Source organism: Equus asinus, chromosome 1 (genome assembly GCF_041296235.1).
Source record: "Equus asinus isolate D_3611 breed Donkey chromosome 1, EquAss-T2T_v2, whole genome shotgun sequence".
NCBI classification, from domain to species: domain Eukaryota; kingdom Metazoa; phylum Chordata; class Mammalia; order Perissodactyla; family Equidae; genus Equus; species Equus asinus.
In genome coordinates this window covers 109,123,130-109,143,162 of record NC_091790.1, presented here as the reverse complement: position 1 = coordinate 109,143,162, position 20,033 = coordinate 109,123,130, and the positions used below count along the sequence as shown (strand labels likewise).

General features: G+C 39.4%; 1 long non-coding RNA gene across 1 annotated transcript in view; it reads right to left on the bottom strand.

Annotated features, from left to right (window-relative positions):
- The window catches only part of LOC123285737 (uncharacterized), a 150,342-nt gene that overhangs the window by 109,773 nt on the left and 20,536 nt on the right, over positions 1–20,033 (bottom strand). The window contains exon 2 of the long non-coding RNA XR_011502033.1: positions 9,046–9,291. This is a non-coding gene — a long non-coding RNA (uncharacterized lncRNA). The remainder of the gene's footprint in view (positions 1–9,045; positions 9,292–20,033) is intronic.

Sequence of the window (20,033 nt, the reverse complement as noted above, 5' to 3'; positions counted from 1 at the left end):
TCACAAATCTGGGTTTCCCTGGAGTCAGGCGATCCTGCCTCCCCTACAGGAGGACTGACTGCAGGCTCCGTGTGAGAGGACAGCTACCTCCCTGGGCCGACTACCCCGCAGCTTCACAGTCAGTGAACAGCCAGGGTTGGGAGAACATTAGGTGTAAGAGTCTTGGATTCAGCTGGTTTTCTTCCTTAGTGTCTGCTGTAGACACCTGGTATTAAATCAGGCTGGGTTCAGTTTATTCATCGGGCCCAACCTCCGTTCCAGGAGCCCTCTCCTCTCCAGACGAATCATCCCTTTTTCGGAGGGGATACTCGGGGTTGGCCGCAGTGGTAGACATTCCGTGCGCCCTGTTTGAGGAAGGCATGGTTGATCCTGGGCTCCAAGCGCCCTGTTCATGCCAGTTCCTTGCCCTGTTACTACTTTACAAGCCACCCCTGCTCTTCCCAGTCGCTGATTGGGACTGCAGAGCTTCCTGGTGTCCCTTAGAGAGAACATGTCTTTGATGTTTTGGTTCTAGTGTTTTTGTTGTTGTTGTTCTGGTTTCTCTGTCAATTTATATATTGATCCTGTCTAATTTTTATCTTCCAGGAGTCCCTCAAATTTTCTGTTCTGCCAATGGCATGTTCTCTTGCTTTGCAATGCTGTTGTGATTTCATTCCTTATAAAAAGTGTTTTTCTATACGTTCAGTAGGGCTAGAAAGAAAAGCGTAGTTGAATATGCTCAGTCTGCCATCTTGAGTTTGATATACCATAACCTATTTTTAAAAATTTTTGTCTTAAAAATACATGAATCGTGTATGAATATTCTTATTGTAAAAGTTTTAAAGTAACGTAACTATACATGAGCTCATCCCTTTGCCCACCCCTCCTCATCCCAAACCGTTCATAGGAGATTACTACTTTTAAAGTTAGTGGGCAGCCTTTTATTTCTTTGTCTCTGCACATACACAGAACACATTTGTAGGGAGTAAGAGGGATCAAACCGATAAGATCATACTATTCTGTGACATATTTCTTTTTACTTATGATACTTCTTATAGATATTTCCATTCAACGGATATAAGTTTATCTCATTCTTTTAAATGGCTGCATAGTATTCCATAGCATAAATTTCCTATAATTTATTAAGCCCTGCCTATATTCATTGGTTAGCCAGCCCTGGTGGTGTAGTGGTTAAGATTCGGCACTCTCGCTGCCACAGCCCAGACTCATTTCCCAGTCAGGGAACCACACCACCTGTCTGTGGATTATTATACTGTGGCAGCTGCGTGTTGCTGTGATGCTGAAAGCTATGCCACTGGTATTTCAGATACCAGCAGGGTCATCCATGGTGGACAGGTTTCAGCGGAGCTTCCAGACTAAGACAGACTAGGAAGAAGGACCTGGTCACCCACTTCCCAAAAAATTGGCGGTGAAAACCCTATGAATAGCAGCTGGAGCATGTCTGATACAGCACAGGAAGGTGACAGGATGGTGGAAAAAGACCGGGCAGGGTTCTGCTCTGCAGTACATGGGGTCGCTAGGAGTCAGAATTGACTCCAGGGCACTAACAACAAAAAATATTAGTTTGTTATTTCCAATTATTTTGTTATTGAATTAAAATGATGTTACACTGCACATCCTTGCACATACATCTTTGTGCACATGTGTTTCCGTGGGATAAATTCCTAGACATGTAACGTTGCCTCAGAGTTATTGACATTTAAAATTTGAATAGATCTTACCAAACTGCCTTCCAGAAAGGTCTCATTAACATACATCCCTCCAATAACATGGTGTTCATTTCCCTGTATTCTGCCGACTCTTGATCATATCCATATTTTTAATTTTGCCACTTTAATAGGTAACAAAATCTTCTTTTAAAGCTTATCACCTTGATTGCTAATGAAATTTGTGTCTTATGTTCATTTGCCATTTATATTTCTTCTTCTACAAATTGTTTCGTTTACGTTCTTTGCTGGTTTTACTAATGATATTGTCCCTATACCTTTTTGATTATAAGAGCTCTTTATATAATCCACGTAATGGATGTTGTCTGTAAAATGTGTCATAACTATTTTTTCACAGCTTTCCATTCGTCTTTGAATTTGTTTATTCTATGTTTTGTCTTATAGATATTTGTTTTGTGGGGTTTTGCTCATTTTTACTATAATGAAGTCATATATGTCATATGTTGCTTTAAAGGTTGTGAGTTTTGTACGTTACTCAGAAAGACCATGCCTAGCCTTAGCTGGTTAAAAATATTTTCCTATATTTGTTTCAAATACATGTGTGTGTGCTTTTTAGTTCCTTAGGTTTTCTGAAATTTACTTGGGGGTATGGTATGAGATATGAGTCTAATATGATCCTTTTTATCAATGGAGAGTGAATTTCATAATACAGTGTATTAAATTGTTAATTCTTCTCCTTGTTGATTTGAATTTACGCCTTTAACATAAACTAAATTCCCATGTATACCTGGGCCGGTTTCTGAATCTCTGCACTTCTGTTGGCCTGTTTGTCTCTTCCTGTGCCAATACCACACCGTTTCCATAACTCTTGTGTAGTGGGCAGCTCCCAATAATTCCTGCCTGCTGGTATGCACACTCTCGTGTAGTCCCCTCCCATAGCGTAGTGAGGTTGGTCTGTGTGACCAGTGGCATATGACAGAAGAGATGCTATGTCACTTCCATTTCAGATTTCTCTCTCTCATCCCTTGCTCGGGGGGAAACCAGATGCCGCATCCTGTAAGCAACCGTCTAGTGAAGCTGCTATGGCAACAAACAGAAGCCTCCCGCCAACAGCCGTGTGAGTGAGCTTGGAAACGGGTCTCCAGGCCCTTGGGACAACTGCAGGACTGGCCAACGTCCTGACGGCAGCTTTCTGAGAGCCCCTGAGCAGACGACGCCACTCCTGGGGTTCTGGTCCTCAGAAACCGCATGAGACAGTAAACATTTATTGTTTTAAGATGCTGAATTTGGGAGTATTTTGTTACACAGCAATAGATAACTAATACATAATGTTTTATAATGCATTTGGCTATTTAATAGACCTAGTCTTCCACTAAAGCTCATTTTCCCCCAACAGTTTCTTACCAATTTTTGCTCATTTTATGAACTTCAAAATTCACTTTTTAAATTCCATGAAGAATCCTATTGGAGTTGGCACTGAGATTACATTAATTTTAGAGATTAAATTTAGGATATTGAACAGCTGTACAACATTGGGTCTTCCCATTTGGGAACACGGTTATGTCTCTCCATTCATTCAAGTTATTTTCATATCTTCCAGAAAAGTTTTACAGTTCTCTCATAAAAGTCTCGCAGATTTCTTAGTAAATTTATTTCTTGGTCTTTTATGGGGCTTAATGCCATTGTGATATCTTTTTTTCCCATCAGTTTTTCTAATGGTTTATTGCTAATGTGGAGGAAAATTACTGAGTTTTGTACCTTGATCTCGAATCTTTCTCTCCTACTTTGAACTCTCATATTAGTTCCAATAGTTTTGCCATTGACTCTCTTGAATTTTCTAGGGAGGAAAATATCACCTGCAAATAATGACCATTTGACTCTTCCTTTCCAATACTTATTCCTCTTCTATTTGTGTTTTATGACACTGAGAACCCCAACATAATGTCAGTTAGAAGCAGAGATTGCAAGCTTGTTGTGACTTTCGTGGCAATGGTGAAGTGCTTCGCCATTAGGATTGATCCACTGCACTCGTCCAGTAGACAGCATTTACCAGGCTGAGGAATTTTCTTATATTCCTGGCTTACAAATGGTATTTTTCTTGCTGTTATAATTATTATTGTGAATTCATGGTGAATTTTTCAGATGCTTCTTTGGCATCTATTCCAATAATCGTATTCTTTATCCTTTGGTCTACTATTATATTCATAATAAATCAATAGTGAATCTTCCATGAATAATGTGACAAGTCCTATTAAGTCGTGATTTATTATTCTTTTAATATTCTGCTGGATTCTATTTTCTAAAATTTTATTTAGGATTTTTTTATTTCATAAACGACAGTAGATGATAGTCTTTTGTGCTATTCGTCGCATGGTTTTGCTGTTGAGACTGTTGTAGTGTGGGGTGAGTTAGAAAGTTTCTCCACATTTTGTACAACCTGGAAGAGTTTCCACAGTATAAGAATTTTCTTTCTTATAGGTGTTGGGCAACCCTACAATTAAACTCTATGATGTTGTATTTTCAATTTCTCGTATAGTTCTTCATGTATTCCACTTTTTAGTTCTGCTCTCAGTCAATTTTGATCCATATTTTTTCTAGAAAAGCATCCCATGTTGTCTAAATTTTCAAATTGGTTGCCATATGATGTATTAGGAATCTCTTAGAATTTAAAAAATTCTTCCATATTTATCTTTTGTCATTTCTAATGTTTATTAGTTATTTCTCTCTTCCCTTTCTTCATCAGATTTGTCATGGGTTTGTCTATTTTACTGGTCTTTCAAAGAACCATATTTGGGTTTTATTAATCAAGATTACAATGTCAGAAGAATTTCACTTGTTTGTTATTTTTTAAATTATTATTTTATATGCTTTTCTCTTTATTGTTTTCTTCCTTATATCTACTTTGGATTTATTTTGGGGTTTTTTCCCCTAGCTCCTGTTGCTTTAGACTTAGTCTTTTACTTTCTGTCTTTCTTGTTTACTAATAATGCATTTAAATTATAAATTTTCCTCTGGATTCTACTTTGGGTATATTCTCACACTCTTATTTTTATTCTCTTCTAAGTAGTTTATAATTTTGGTTCTTATTTTCTTTGTCTAAAACATGATTTATTTTTTTAATTTCCAGGTCTGTAGAGTTTTTGTTTTTGCTTTGTTGTTGTTTGGCTGTCCTTCTGTTGTTAATTTCTAATTGTGTTGCAGTGTCATCAGTGATGTGGCCTATGTGGTTTCCACTTCTGAGGACCTAATGGGATTTCCTGTGTGTGTAAACAATGTGTTGTCTCTGCTGGTTGGATACAGTGCGTGGTATGTCTGTTAGATTAAGTTTGTAAATTATGCTATTAAAATTTTCCCTATTCTCTCGTAATTTTGTCTACGTAATCTGTCAATTTCTAAGAAACATGTTTTGTATAAAGTTTCGTGATTTATTTTTTAAATAAAGGGCTTGGTGGTTTGTACTTTTTATTAGCATAAAACATCCATTTTCTTCTGCATGTGTTATTGTATATAATGCTTTTGTCTTTATTTCTATTTGGTCTTGAATTAGTATCACCATTAGTATTCTTTAATTTTCATTTGCCTGGTACATCTTTTTTCTTCTTTATTTTCAACCCATCTGTGTTCATTTATTTTTAAGTCAAGGCTTAGACTGATGACATGAACGGTACCTAACCTGAGAACTTTTGTTTTTCAATAGGTGTATTTAACCTCATCATATTTATTGAACTTAATATTGTTGGACTTATTTCTGCCATATTATTTTATATTTCCTATTCACTATGGTTTCTTGTTTTGTTTTCTTCTTCCCTGCCATTTTTTGACTTGGTTGCATTTTCTTCATAATACATTTTTCCCCCTTAATGATGTGACAGTTGTATATTCTATTTCTGTTCTTCTAAAATCTGAAGCTATGTTTCTAAACTTTGCTGTGCATCACGATCATTGGAAGAGATTGTTAAATACTGATGGCTGAACCCCGCTCCCAGATTTACAGTAAGTCCATGGTGGAACCCAAGAATTTACATTTCTAACACATCAGATGATATGGTTCTCCTGGTCCAGGCGGCCACACTTGGAGAATCACGTTCTGTAAGTTTCTCTAAATTCTTAACACTAATATTTATTTTTCCATTTTTGTATCAATATCTACATTTAATCTAACTTGCTTTTTATTTAATAATAAATCATTTAAATTGCTACAATGTATTTTAATACATTGTTTGAATCAATCACAGTTTAATTAATTAATCTTTTACACTTAAATATTTAGGTTATTTCTAAATTTTTACTATTATAAACAAGACTGCAACCAACACTCTAAAACGTTCATCTTTGCATACTTTGTGCAATTCTTCCCTCAGGACAATACCTATAAGTAGAGTTACTAGGTCAAAGGCATGCACGTTCCATAAGCATTGATTTCTATTACCAAATTTCCCACCGAATACACTTGATAGATCTTGCCAAATTTCCCTACAAAAGATCATACTAATTTATTTTCCAACAGTGCCAGAGTATTCATTTTTACAAACACTGAAGAGTTTAATAAGTCTATATTTTCTTTTAGGTCTCATATTGTTGCTTTTCTTTCTTTAACATTTCAGTCTCTAAATTTATTTGGAGTTTATTTTGATATCCTATGTGAGGGAGATGTTTAGTATTGTTTTTACTCAAATAGTTATCCCGTTATCCCAGCACCATTTACTAAATAACACAGAGAGCAATTTCTCACCAGACATGGTATTTATAGCATAGTATTTATAGTCCTGAGAATGACTGTAGTTGACCAAGTCACAGTTATCAAGAGTAAGGTCTCATGGAAAATAGGGAATTGCTTGGGGGAACGTGACATTGGGAAAAAAACATATTCTAGAAAACAGAATGCAATTTCAAACTGAATCAGTTTGGGTTGGTAAGGCAGCACTGCTTAACAAGATAGCAGATTATTCTAGAACATTTACTGAGTGCCAGGCACTGCTCCAATATCTTGGCACGTATTAAATGCCTCAGAATAAGCCTCAAGACAGGCATGATTGTTGTCCCCATTTTACAGATGAGGAAAGTAAGACACACAGAGGTTATATGACTCAGCTATATTGACTCATTTCTGGGCTATCTGCCTAATTTATTGCTCTTTCTAGCTCTCTATCTCTGTTCTCATTTCCAAAACTTTAAATTACATTTTAATATCTGGGTAGGATTTGTCTCTGCTCATAACTCTTCTTCAAAAACCCTTAGGGGCCAGCCCGGTGGCACAGCGGTTAAGTTCACACGTTCTGCTTCAGGGGCCTGGGGTTCACTGGTTCAGATCCCGGGTTCAGACATGGCACCGCTTGGCAAAAGCCATGCTGTGGTAGGCATCCCGCATATAAAGTAGAGGAAGATGGGCATGGATGTTAGCTCAGGGCCAGTCTTCCTCAGCAAAAAGAGGAGGATTGGCAGCAGTTAGCTCAGGGCTAATCTTCCTCAAAAAAAAAAAAAAAACCCTTAGCTAATCTTACATGCATATTCTTCCAAGTAGAATTTTTAAATAATTTTTTTCAAGTTACAAACGATCCATTAGGATTATTACAAGAGTGCATTAAATTATTAGGACAATTTCCATGAAATTAATCTATTGATACTATTGAAACTTTCTGTCCAAGGACAAGATTTTTTTTCTCCTTTAATAGAGTCTTTATTTCCTGCAGTAGAATTCATAGTTTTCTTATATAAGCCCTGCACAGTCACTAAGTTTGTTCCTAGGTATTCTGTAATTTTTCCTTTTTGTCTGGCTTATTTCTCATAGTCTCTAATCGGTGTTGTTAATAGAGAAAAACTACTTAATATTTTAGTATTTATAGTCTATCTGGCCTCTTTACTGAATGCTTTCATTACTTTTTGTGCTCTTCCTCTTCTATTTTCTAGATAAACAAGCATATACCCAGCAAACAATAATAATTTATCTTTCTGATACTTATATTATTTATTATATTTTGTTCTGGGTCTTCTAGTGGCCAGAGCTTCCAGAACAATGAAAGTGCTTTTGTAAATGATATGTGGTTCAACTAAGTTATCCCCAAAATCTTACCTATATCTAAGAAGGCAAGTTCAACTGTTAGCTAAATATTTAATGTGCGACTCTTTTTGCTGGTTTATGTTATTTTCAAGATGTGGTGTGTGTAGTACTATATATTGAACATTACATTCCTGCAGCCTCATTAGGTATGATCATTTTATGCACGTGGTCTACAACTTATAAATTTCCTATTCAAAATAATCATATAATTTTAATGGTTGTCTCATTGTTTTCAGGATAAATTATTAATTGAACATAAACCTATTTGATGCCAAATGCTAGCTCATGAACATAATCTTCATTATAATGTTTTTATGGAAAAGCACAGTCTGCTTTTTGACCATTCACTTTATTTTGGTTTCCAAGAACATATTCCAACAAAAATCAGGGACTACATGTAGGAAGTTAGCTTTAGATGTTAAAAGGCTGCTATAAACCTCCAACAGTTTATAGCATCATTATATCTCATGATGGAGTGTTGGGTATGTTGACATTGGGGTAGTGAGCTAGGGACCAAGTTGAGGGATTCTAAAAGCAGGAGAGTCACAATTTTGTCAAACAATGCAAGGCCAAACACAATAATATATACAACAAACAACATCTCCTAGAACCTATAATGACCATTGCATATGTTGAATATGAGCCCAAGAGAGAGTTTCCCAGATAGTTCAAATCGCAGTTAGATAGTTTCTACAGATTGCTTAATCAAGGTCATACAGACTAAATGATGCACAAATCAGCATTTCCTCATCTTTGGTTTTGTACGGGTAATTCCCACCCCACCCCCAAAATCCCAGAAAACATTTTAATAATTTTAGAATGTATTTTAGAATAAAATCAAATTGTTGTGGATAATCTGGAAAGAACTTGTAAACACAAAAACCAAAGTGGAACGTTTCTCAGTTGCCATACATGTTGGGTTGATTACTTGAGTCATTACTCAAAAGAGAACTGGATCACCACAACTCAAATTATGAAGAGCACGGGAATTTCATGATTTTGAGTCACTAATTGTTCACGATTGGAGTTCTCATTATTTTTATCATGTGATCTGCCACATAACTGCTATAAAATGAGTACTCCTCTTTACTGAGCTTGTAGATAATTGATTCAAGAGCTTTTCAAATGAGCACGTGATACCCTGGCAAATATTTTAAATATATTTTTATTCTCCAGCGCTGAAGTCATTCTGTGAGGTGGGTGTGGCGGTGGAGCTGCAATGGGATTCTATTAAAGGTGGCTTCAATTTAACTCCTCTGCTCTTTGTCTGGAGCAGTCAGAGACCCATGTGACACCCTCAGCCCACCCCATATCTCTCACCTCTCCTCCTCGTGCTCTTTTCTCCCAGATGCCAACTGATCTGTGACAGGAAGGCATGCAGCTCCTTGGTGGATGAGGTGGAGAGCAAAGCTTGTTTGGGGGGCAGTGTTCTAGGTCAGTTGGAGCTGGCAGTCTCCGGCCCAGGCAGAGTAAGGTCTATGACTGATCCCAATGGACCTCTGAGCTGTGGGCTGTATCATCTCACTGAAGCTTTGAGGGACATACAGTTCTCGGTTGACCTCAGTCCTGCCAAGGCACAATTAGAAAACAGGATTTAGGGTAAGGTCTTATCTCCTAAGAAGGTAGAAAGATGGCTGCCTATAGTTGTGCTGTAGGAGATGCAAGAAAAGCCCCTATAAATGCCCAAGCTGGCCAATCTCCACATTGACCTGCTTCCAGTCATTAGTCATAACATCCCCAGATACAAGGAATTTACAAACATTTTATCAATAAATTTTAGCCTGTAGTGAAAGAGATCGACGTTCCTTATTTTCTCTGGAAAACAAGAATGTGTTTCCTTCTGTGATCATACCCAATTTCCCTGGGGAGTGTGATTCCGTAATGGTAAATGGTCAACCCGTCAAGAATTGTGAAGAGTCCGAGAGGATACTCTACTTGCAAACTAACAAATTAGCCTATTATTGCTTCATGGATGCTAGCAGAAGGCACAAGACTTCTCGACCAGAGACAAAGGACGGTATCACTCAGAGCACAGGAGGCAGCGTGAGCATCAGGTTCATATCAATTCCCCTTATCCTCAAATCCCACAGAGCAACCCGGGTAGATGCTGTACACACAGTAGGTTTGGATTATAGCTGAGCAACTCCAAGTTTAAGCAAACCCAATCTTTTACAATGGGCTGCAAGCAAACCTTTCCATCTTTGCCCCCAAGGAGACGTTATCTTTCTTATATTGGACAGTAAACAAATCTGCCCTCTCTTCCACAGGGAGACACTATATTCTCCAAAGATGTTCACTATATAAAGATACTTGAAAAGATAATTCAGAACAAAGACAGTCCATGCCTGTGTGTGCAAAATGTGCAGAAATGCAAGAGACTTTAGTCTTAGTCCATTTGGTGTGCTATAACAAAAATACCACGTACTGGGTGGCTTAAACAACATTGATTTTTCACAGCTCTGGAGCCTGGGAAGTCCAGGATTAGGGCGCTGGCAGATTCAGTGTCTGGTGAAGGCCCACTTCCTGGTTCACAGATGACCATCTTTTTGCTTCTGTGTTATGGGAGAACGGGCGAGGGAGCTCTCTGGGGTCTCCTTATAAGGGCATTAATTCCATTCTTGAAGGCTCCACCCTCATGACGTAATGCCCTTCTAAAGGCCCTACGTCCTAGTACCATCACACTGGGGAGCAGGTTTTAACATGTGAATTTGGGGGGGACGCAAACATTCAGTCTATAGCAAGACCCACGAGGAACTGTCTCCCAACATAACTCTATTTATCAAGCCCTCAGCAAGACCACGATCCACAGACTCACCACTGGAATCCTATCCCACACTGAATGGTATAAAGGAAGACAGTGTTTTCTCCCTCTTAACAAGAGAGTTTCAGAAGAGAACCAGTTTGACACAGGAATGAGGCACATGATGCCAACAGTGTACTGCTCTCCTGTTTGCTGTTCTCTATCTCAGGACCTTGCAACATTACAAGCCCAGCTGTTAACCAGATGCAACCACTTGAGCCACGAAGAGTGTGAGAATAAAAATATTAGCATTATTTCCCTGGCACTATTTACATGATTATTATAGAAATAATCAGCATCAGCATTCTACAATATTTATTTTGTTCTTGAATGTTGTAACACCCTCAGGGGAAAATTATCTTTATTTGAAAAAGCTTGAAATGAAAGTACATGTTATGTATCTTTGCTGAAAAATAGTGGGAAATGAATTTGTTGAAACTGTATGGAAGGGAAGAAGGAATCAATTAAAAACAGAAATCTAAAAACAAAAAAAAGAGAGAGAGAACTGTAGTATGATAATCATACTATGAAAATGGGTATCAGGGGCCCATGCAAAAAATGTTTCCTGAAATTCAAGATACCACGTCATCAGTTAGTTCTGCTTTTAACTGATGACATGTGGTCCTGACCAATTAACTTTAATTTTTCACGATTTGAATTATTATTTGCCTTTGTGGTAAAATGGAAATATAGTTGACCTGGGAATAAGCAGACGTGATATATGTCCTCTCAGCATGACTTTAGGCCCTGGTTTCCTCATCAGTAAAATGAGTGGCTACACAAGCTATATGAAGCTTTCCAGCCCACGAATGCTAATATGCCCTCCAGAGGAGGGAATTTCATTCATTTTATTATTATCCCCATTATTAATTGCTGGAAACTCATCCACCAAAATGGACTATGAATGCCTGAAAAATTACCATGAAGAAAATCACAATCACAAGCTGCTGAAATTTAAATGTGAACAAATTCACGTGAATTCTTAGAGGTTTTCCAGTTCACAGTCCCGTTCAATGATGCCCCACATGCTTTCCTTTTTTGTCAATATCATTTGAGAGGGTTCTCCAGCCCGCCCCAGGATAAAAGCTGCCCCTTTAGAATCTAAAGACTGGGAAAATACATAAAACAGAACGACCAGGATGAATTCCATAATGCTTTTAAAATGAAAATCAGTTTCACTTAGTACATATATCTGAGAAATAGTAAGCAATTAACATTTTTAAGGTCACTACAATGCTTGGTGGGTATTTGATCTTACAGACCCACTGCAGTAGCCAGTGTCTTTGTCCTCTCACCAGCCCCACCCCTAAGGGTCTTCAGCCCACGGGCCAAGAACTCGTCCCCTACAACATGCCACCACAGAATAATTTTAGAGATAAAGGGATTTTAATGAACACAATTTCCAATACCCTTATTTTACAAAATCTTAGACATGGAGTCTCCGAAAATTATTTATCAGTAGCAAAACTAAAGCTAGAACTCAGGGGTCCTGCTTCCTTATTTCATTTCTATTCTGGAATATGACCAATCCTCTTTCTTGTAATGGGTGCTCGTGGTGCCCTACCCAGACCTCATTTACCTGGCAGATGCCTCCATCCTCCAGCTGCTCTGAGTGTTGGCTGCCAACAGCTCACAGCTGGACCCTTCACCTAAGAATGACCTTCAGCAGAGCCCCTCACCTGGAAATGCCTAAACAGGTTATTCCTCCCCCCCTCACTCCCACACCCACACCCATGGGCAGCCCACAGGCGATGACCGACTGATTCAGGGCTTCAGAACTCCCCGTGGGGTCAGGCTGAGGTCAGATTTTAGCTGAACTTCTCTTTGTCCCGCTTCTTCCCCTGCGCTGCCCGCTGCCCGCTTCCCTTATTCTTCCATAGGGAACGCTCTTCTCCCGAGAGCACTTTCCCAACGAATCACTTGCACCAGAGTCCTCATTTCAGGCTCTGCTTCTAGAGAACCTGACCTAAGACACTGTCCTTGAACATTTCCTAAAACAGAGCTGACAAGACTACAAAGTGTGCCCTTCTGGTTTTGGATAGCTCTGATCATTAGAAAGTTTTTTTTCTTATATTAGGATCCCATCTGCCTCTATAATTTCCACCCATGGTCTTGTGTAGAAGGAGTGCCATCCCTTCGCCATGTGACAGCCCCTCAGGTATTTGAGGGGAAACATTAAGTCTTCCTTAAATCTTTTTTTCTAGGCTGCGAGAAAAAAAGAAAGGGTTGTGAGGTTTTTTTCACAGAATGATATTTTAACTTAGGGTAATGGTAAATACTGTCTCAGAATCGCCAAGACTTCTTGATGAGTTGCATGCCTGGAACACAACAATAAAAAAGTATGGCTTGCTCAAAGGGAGAATGTTCCATTGAAAGGATGGGCTAGGAAAACTGTGTTGAGAAGTATGCAGAGGAATACATAGGAATACATTCTCGACACACAGTTCTTCTCTCCTAGCCTTTCAATGGAACATTTTCCCTTTGAACGAAGCATATCAGTATTTTACTGTTGTATTCCAGGCATGCATCTCATCAAAAAATATTGTATACATTCCTATGGAAACTCAAAATCTTAAGGTACAAGCATTTAAGAGAGGATAAACCCAGAAATGAAAGTACTACCTTCAAGGGAATATAGTGTAGATACCCAGCCAGATGAGGGACATTAGGTTAAAAAAATGCTGAATAGCCTTTGTTGGGGCTCTATAACTTAAAACTTGCTTTCTCACATTGTCTTTTACATCTTACACCTCACAGCAACCTTATCAGATGAACAATGTATGACTGTCATTTTATGGAAGTTATGTATGGTTGATTGACCATTTCCAAATCACCCAGCTCTTCAGTGGTAGATCCAAGCCTTGAGCGCTGGTCTTCTAACTCTAAAGCCTGTGTTCTTGCCACCTCACCACACCACCTTCTATTACACGTAGCAAATCTGCTGCAGAGTTGGCCATCTGGAATCTGTCGGTGGTCTTACGCTCTTAACAGCATGCATTTGTCTCCTAAGGCTGCCATTGCACATTACCACAAACTGAGTGGCTGAAAACAACAGAAACTTATTGTCTCACAGTTTTGCAGCTAGAAGTCTGAAATCAAGGTGTCGACAGGGCCACGCTGCTTCTGAAGGCTCTAGGAGAAGACCCTTCCTGTTTCTTCCTAGCTGCTGATGGTAGTTTGTAATCCTTGTCATTCTTTGTCTTGTAGACACGTCACTCCAATCTCTGCCCCCATCTTCACTTGGTGTTCTGTCTGTGTCTCCCTGTGTTCAAATTTCCCTCTTCTTATAGGGACACCAATCATATTGGATGTAGCCCCCTACCCAGACCCCAATCCAGTAGGACCACATCTTAATTTGATTATATCTGCAAAGACCATATTTCCAAATAAGGTCATACTCACAGGTCCCGGGTAGGCATAAATCTGGAGGGACATATTCAACCCAGCACACAGCAGAACCAGTGACTTCTTGGCTTGTGTTGCTGATGATTTTCCCTCAGAAGGTAAAGGAAGAAATTTAGGAAACTTCTGTCCTGGATTGCAGTTTGACCAACAAGAAAGCATGAGGTGTCAAAGGTAGAAACAAGGAAAACTTGGGATAAAGTGGCTTTGATCTTTCATAATAGTGAAAAAGGTAATGGTCAGGCCTTCAGAAAGGGGGCTTCAAAAAAGGTAAAGAAAATAATAGTGCCCAGGGAATATATTTGGGAGAGGGACATGGACTCTAAAAGTGGGATTCCTTTAGCATGGAATAAAAGTGATGCTATTGAGGAAGAAAGATATGCTGCCTGGAAAGAAAATGGAATAGGGAGAAATAGTCTCTCAGAAGCAATTATGAGAGTCCTGGCCTTGAAGTGAAAAATAAATGGCATAAATAGACAGGTGGCTTATGAACAAACAGCTCTCAGAGAGGAACTGAAAGGAGCATTGGGGGGCCAGCCCGGTGGCAGAGTGGTTAAATTCGATGTGCTCCTCTTCGGCGGCCTGGGGCTCACAGGTTCAGATCCCGGGCATGGACTTACACACCACTCATCAAGCCATACTGTTGAGGTATCCCACATGCAAAATAGAGAAAGATTGGCACAGATGTCAGCTCAGGGACAATCTTCCTCAAACAAAAAGATGAAGATTGGCATCAGATGATAGCTCAGGGACAATCTTCCTCAAGAAAGGAAGGAAGGAAGAAAGAAAGAAAGAAAGGAGCATTAGTTCTGGAATCACAAGACTTCAATTCAAGTTCCTATGGCTCAGAGGGTTCTCTGATGAGTTAAGAAAGACAGATGGAGGTAGACAGGTTCATGGACGCAATCTAAGAAAGGAAAAAATCTGTTTAGGGTAATATGAGAGAATAAAAGCTCAGAATAAATTGGGGCCTGAGATAAACACTATAGACAACAAGAAAGCTGTTTCTCTTTTTAACCTCTGTAGCCAGGAAAAGATCAGAGAAGAAATAGCTATGCTATACCTCAGACAATATAACCTTAACAAATGAGAGCATAACCAAAGAACCATTCAATTTTCTGCTTCACTTCCATCATCTCTCTCAGAGAGAATGAGCATCAATAGTGGAGCAAACATCATTAAGAGAGAATTAAAACCTGCAATAGAAGAAGGGATAGTCACCCATTCTAAATGAGTTCAAAACTTCAGTCAATACAAATTCGAACCCAAAGCGTGGCAAGATTCGCACATGAGATCAGATGACTGCTCCTGAGAATGAAGGAGGATAAAATAGGTGCCCAGTGGCTGGAAAATTTCTACTCCCAAAAAGAGTGAAAAGGTGAGATTTATATATAAATTAGTGAGCCTCATGCAGATGCCAAGCAAAATTCTAGAATGGATGATTTGTAAGCAATACATAGTAAGGAAATACCACTGGCAATGAGTGTGAATTCACTAAGAACAAGTCACACCAACTCAACGTCCTTTCTTTTCTTGGATTTGGTTGCCAGTGTGTCAGAGGAACGCAGGAGCACAGTACATCCTGGGTTCAGCATAGCATTTGCAAGTGTCATGGTGCACACCTTTTACTGTTAAAATGGAGGAATGGAGGCCAGGTGATAGGAAGATGGCGGGGCGGCTTGCATCATGATTAGGCCAGCAACATCCCCCAAAGAATAAGGGTCAAAGACTTGCCTTCAGCCTCGAAAGGCAACTACAAGAATTTATGATTTGCCCATTCTGGTTCAACATTTTTGTCAGAAGCATGAAGACCACAGAATGCATATTTATGAATACTTGGATGAGAAAAATTTGCTAGAGAGAGCTAAGACACAAAGAGACAATTTAAAAATATCTCTTCATGTAGAAAACAGGCCCAAAACAAAGAAAATATAAGTTACTTGGAATAAATGTGAGGTCTTGTGCTTAGGTCAAAATAAAAGAGAATAATAATAACCAATTATTATTAATATATAATATTAATATAACAATCAATAATCGTGGCTAACATTCATTGAACATTTACCATGCATTATATCTTCACATGCATTATATTCATTCAACCATATTATAATTAGAATAATTATAACTCATAAATATTCATAGATGAGGAGGCCAAGGCTCAGAGGAGCTAAGAAACTTTTGCAAGTTACACAGTTAGTAAGTGGCAGACTCAGGTAACACATCCAGGTCTGTCTACGTCTAGAGTTTGTGGTCTTAACCACTTTGCTATTTTCATCAATGCAAGAATGGAGGAAATGTGGCACAGATTTATTTTGAGTTTTAAGTGAAAACACCTAGACAAAAGCATCTAATATTGCATAGTAGCCACTCAATAATGTTTTCCTTTTTTTCCAGAATATTGAAAAGTTAGGAGAAACATGATAGTTGAAGTCAAGCATTTTAAGAACTATTAAAATCGATGTAGCTCAAAATGAAAAAGCAGGACTATAATTAAAAATTACACTGAGACAGATTTTTGTTCAACAAGATGAACCTTTTTCTACGTTGGGTTTGTTCAGCCATGGAGCAAACTGCCTTGCCCAGGAGGGAGTGCCTTGTCCACAGTTCTCAGGAGGGGCTTAAATAGGTGCTTGAACCAGGAAGAGAAGTCACCAGACTTCTGAGAGTCTAAGATTCAGTAAATCTAAGATTCAGTAAAGAAAATGGTTTAAAGGTTAAATGGCGCGAAAAGGAATTCCTGAGAATCATTGACTCTTAAAGCTCCAAGAAAACTTGAAGCCGTCAGCGCTCTAAGTTAAAGAGGTTGTAGATGGCAGCCTCATTTTCCTAATTCAACTAGGAAGGTATGAAACCCTCGGGACCCTTCACATCTTTTGTTTCATTTGTTCTTAGAGGGTTTCTCGGAGGTAGAGACGTCATCAACATCCCAGTTTCATTGACCAGAAAATGGAAGTGATTCCTCAGTTAACGTGTGGCCAGGCAGCATGGAGGGCCAGTTCCTGCCGGCAGCTACTAATCTTTCTGTGACATCACTGTTTTCCCAGCACCAATTATCTCAACAGATCTTGCCAAGATTTTTAAAAATCAAATAAACCAAAAATTAATTTTGATTCTCCCTTTAAAATATATATCATATATATGATATGCACAAGAAACGTATTCAAGAGAAAAACTGATCGGGAGTTACGACATCAAAAAGACTGGAAGTCAATATTTATTTAAGGCTTTCGGTCATTCAACACCACTAGGTCAAAAACTAATTACACGCTTTGGATCCCCGTCCACATGGTTCTGTGCAAATTCGTTAGCAGCTAGTAAATAAGTTAGGAAATAGAGCCGTGTTTAAATGTAATTTTGTAAAGGCAGCCTTGGAATTTTGGCACTGCCATGGCATGGTATAATAAAGAAACTCTGTCCCCGAGATCCAGGGTCACATTCTAGTCTGGCTCTGCCACTGAGCCATGTGACCTTGGGCAAGTCAAGAACCACTGTGCACCTCAATTTCTTGGTTTCTAAAATTTATCAAGGGCTTGCACTACTCTCATCTCTAACATTTCTTCCAACTTGTAACCTCTCTAAGTCAGTGCTTATCAGGAACTTAACTTACTCGTGATGGCCATTTCCTCTTTCACAGCTCATGGCACAGTTTAGTTTACAATCCTATTGATTTTTTTTTTTTTTTGAGGAAGATTAGCCCTGAGCTAACTGAGGCCAATCCTCCTCTTTTTGCCGAAGAAGACTGGCCCTGAGCTCCTCTTTTTGCCGAAGAAGACTGGCCCTGAGCTAACATCCGTGCCCATCTTCCTCTGCTTTATATGTGGGACGCCTACCACAGCATGGTGCACCAAGCGGTGCCATGTCCACACCTGGATCCGAACCTGCAAACCCCGGGCCGCCGAAGCAGAATGTGCCAATTTAACCGCTGCACCACCAGGCTGACAGGCTGACCCATAGTCCTATTGATTTTTAATGTTCTATAGCCAGCTCACATCAGCAGGAACCTCACATGCATATTTAGCCTGATTTCAGCAATATTTTTAATCTCATAAACTTAACCAAGCAATTATGTTTTGGGTTGGCAGAATTTGGGATAAAATAAAAAAAAGGAATACAACTTTATAACTTTCCAACTATACTCTTGTATTTTGCTTTAGCAATATGCTTCTCTGCCCCCTCAAACCCTGCCCTACATGTATTCAACAATTTTAAAATATGCCGTCACACAAGAGACTCAAGGGAATTTAATGCCAGTTGCATATTTTGGTCCCATAAACCATCACCCACTGTTCCAACCTGCGAAGTATACAGATGTACCTCGAGTCTACACACTGGCTGGCAGCTGAGAGTTTCTCAAATATTTCCACTTCCTCCAGCACCTTCACACTCAGTACCAAAGCAAATGATGGTTTCTAGCAAGGTTAAGTGCTGGGTAATGGTATGAAATAATGTGCATAGGGAAGCAAAATAAGCTAGATGAAAATAACACCCCTTATCACATGCCCCGGGCCTCCCCACCCCACCCCTGGCTGCTCCACCACCTGGCTTGGTGGGCCAGAGCTGGTGGCCCTCGCTGGCCTCCTGCAGATGAGCCAGAGAGAGCCAAGACCCAGCTCCTCGGTCCCTGCACCGGCCCCCAGACCCTGTCTCTGACCACCCAGGCCCCAGTGATAGCTGGAGCTGTTCTCTCTGCACTGACCCATCTCCCCCATGGACCCCAGACACCCGTTGTCCGTAGCCCTTCTGGAGGCAGAGTGGGTCCCCTACTCCACTTGTCAGGTTCTGTTGACAATAAAACAGCGGGTTTGCAAAACAAAAAGAAAAACAGAAAAACTCTGTAATTAAATAAACGCTAATAACCTTGAACTTTCAGTTTCTTAAACACAAACCAAAAATTTTAAAAAGTGCATTCATCTCATTATTCATCGCTCATTACATCCAATTCTCCACTAACAAGCATGTTCAAATTTTACTGTCCACTTGGGCCCTCAAGTAAGGACAGCTTTCTAAGGAAAACCTTCAGAATGTCATGACCTAGTAAACTTAAATTTTTTTCACATTCTCATCTGTTACCATAAACATAGGTAGAAATTAAGGAGTCAGAAATTTTTATCACCTTAACATAATTTAAGTGGCCAATGACATGTTTAATTTACTTGTATATTTTACATAAAGTTTTCTAAATATATAGTAAAATGTCAGTGTTTCTTTGGATGAATTTTAACAAGTAGCAGTGACAAAGATTTTTTGGAGGGACTTTGGACCGGTGCGGAGCCCCAGTGTGTGTATTTTGCTGCCATTCTTTATTCACTGTAAATATTTCAATTAAAAGAAAGTCATAGGAGAGCAAGTGGTTGAGTCTTTCTGGGTTTAAAAGCAGAAAGTAGGTTTGCTTTTTTCATCACACATCCTGTCAGTAGCTACCCAGCCTTGCTTTCCGATGTTATGCAGGAAATAGATGCCTTTAGATGCCAAACTCTTCTTCACGATGCTTTTCTCATGCTTTGATCCCTCACTTCTCTGCTACTTTGTGATGTCAAAACACCGCAAAGCTTTGACTCGAATGGGGTCCAAACATAAAGTATTGAATCAGCTCATGAATCGTCAGAATCAAAGTCATCTGTCTTGGCCACACGTCCAGCATTTGTGATTTAGTGTAGCGAATCAGAGGGCAGGGAGGGAACCACAGCCACCCGAGAGTTCTTTTTTATTCTATTAGCTGTTTCTGAATAACTGTAGAGATCTGAATTCAAAGTGTACCTAGAAAGCACTGAGCTGGATGTTTCCTCCCCTTCAACACATCAGAGACCACACAATCAACCACCTTCAAAGTAGCTTGCTCGTATGAAAAAAAAATCATAAGTGTGTTTTTAAAATGTATTTCCAACAAACAGCTATGGGAAACAGCTTATTAACTTTATGATAGTCACAGCACATGTTGCCTGGACCTGAAGATTTTTTTCTTATTTTCTCACCTTTTATCCCTTTGTTCCACAAAATTGATCCCCATCACTCCCTTTTTACCACCCCCTCCCATCACCACCACTCACTCCCCTTCCACTCTCCCCTACTCTGCATCCCTAGTGACGGTGGCCCCAAGGCTGGG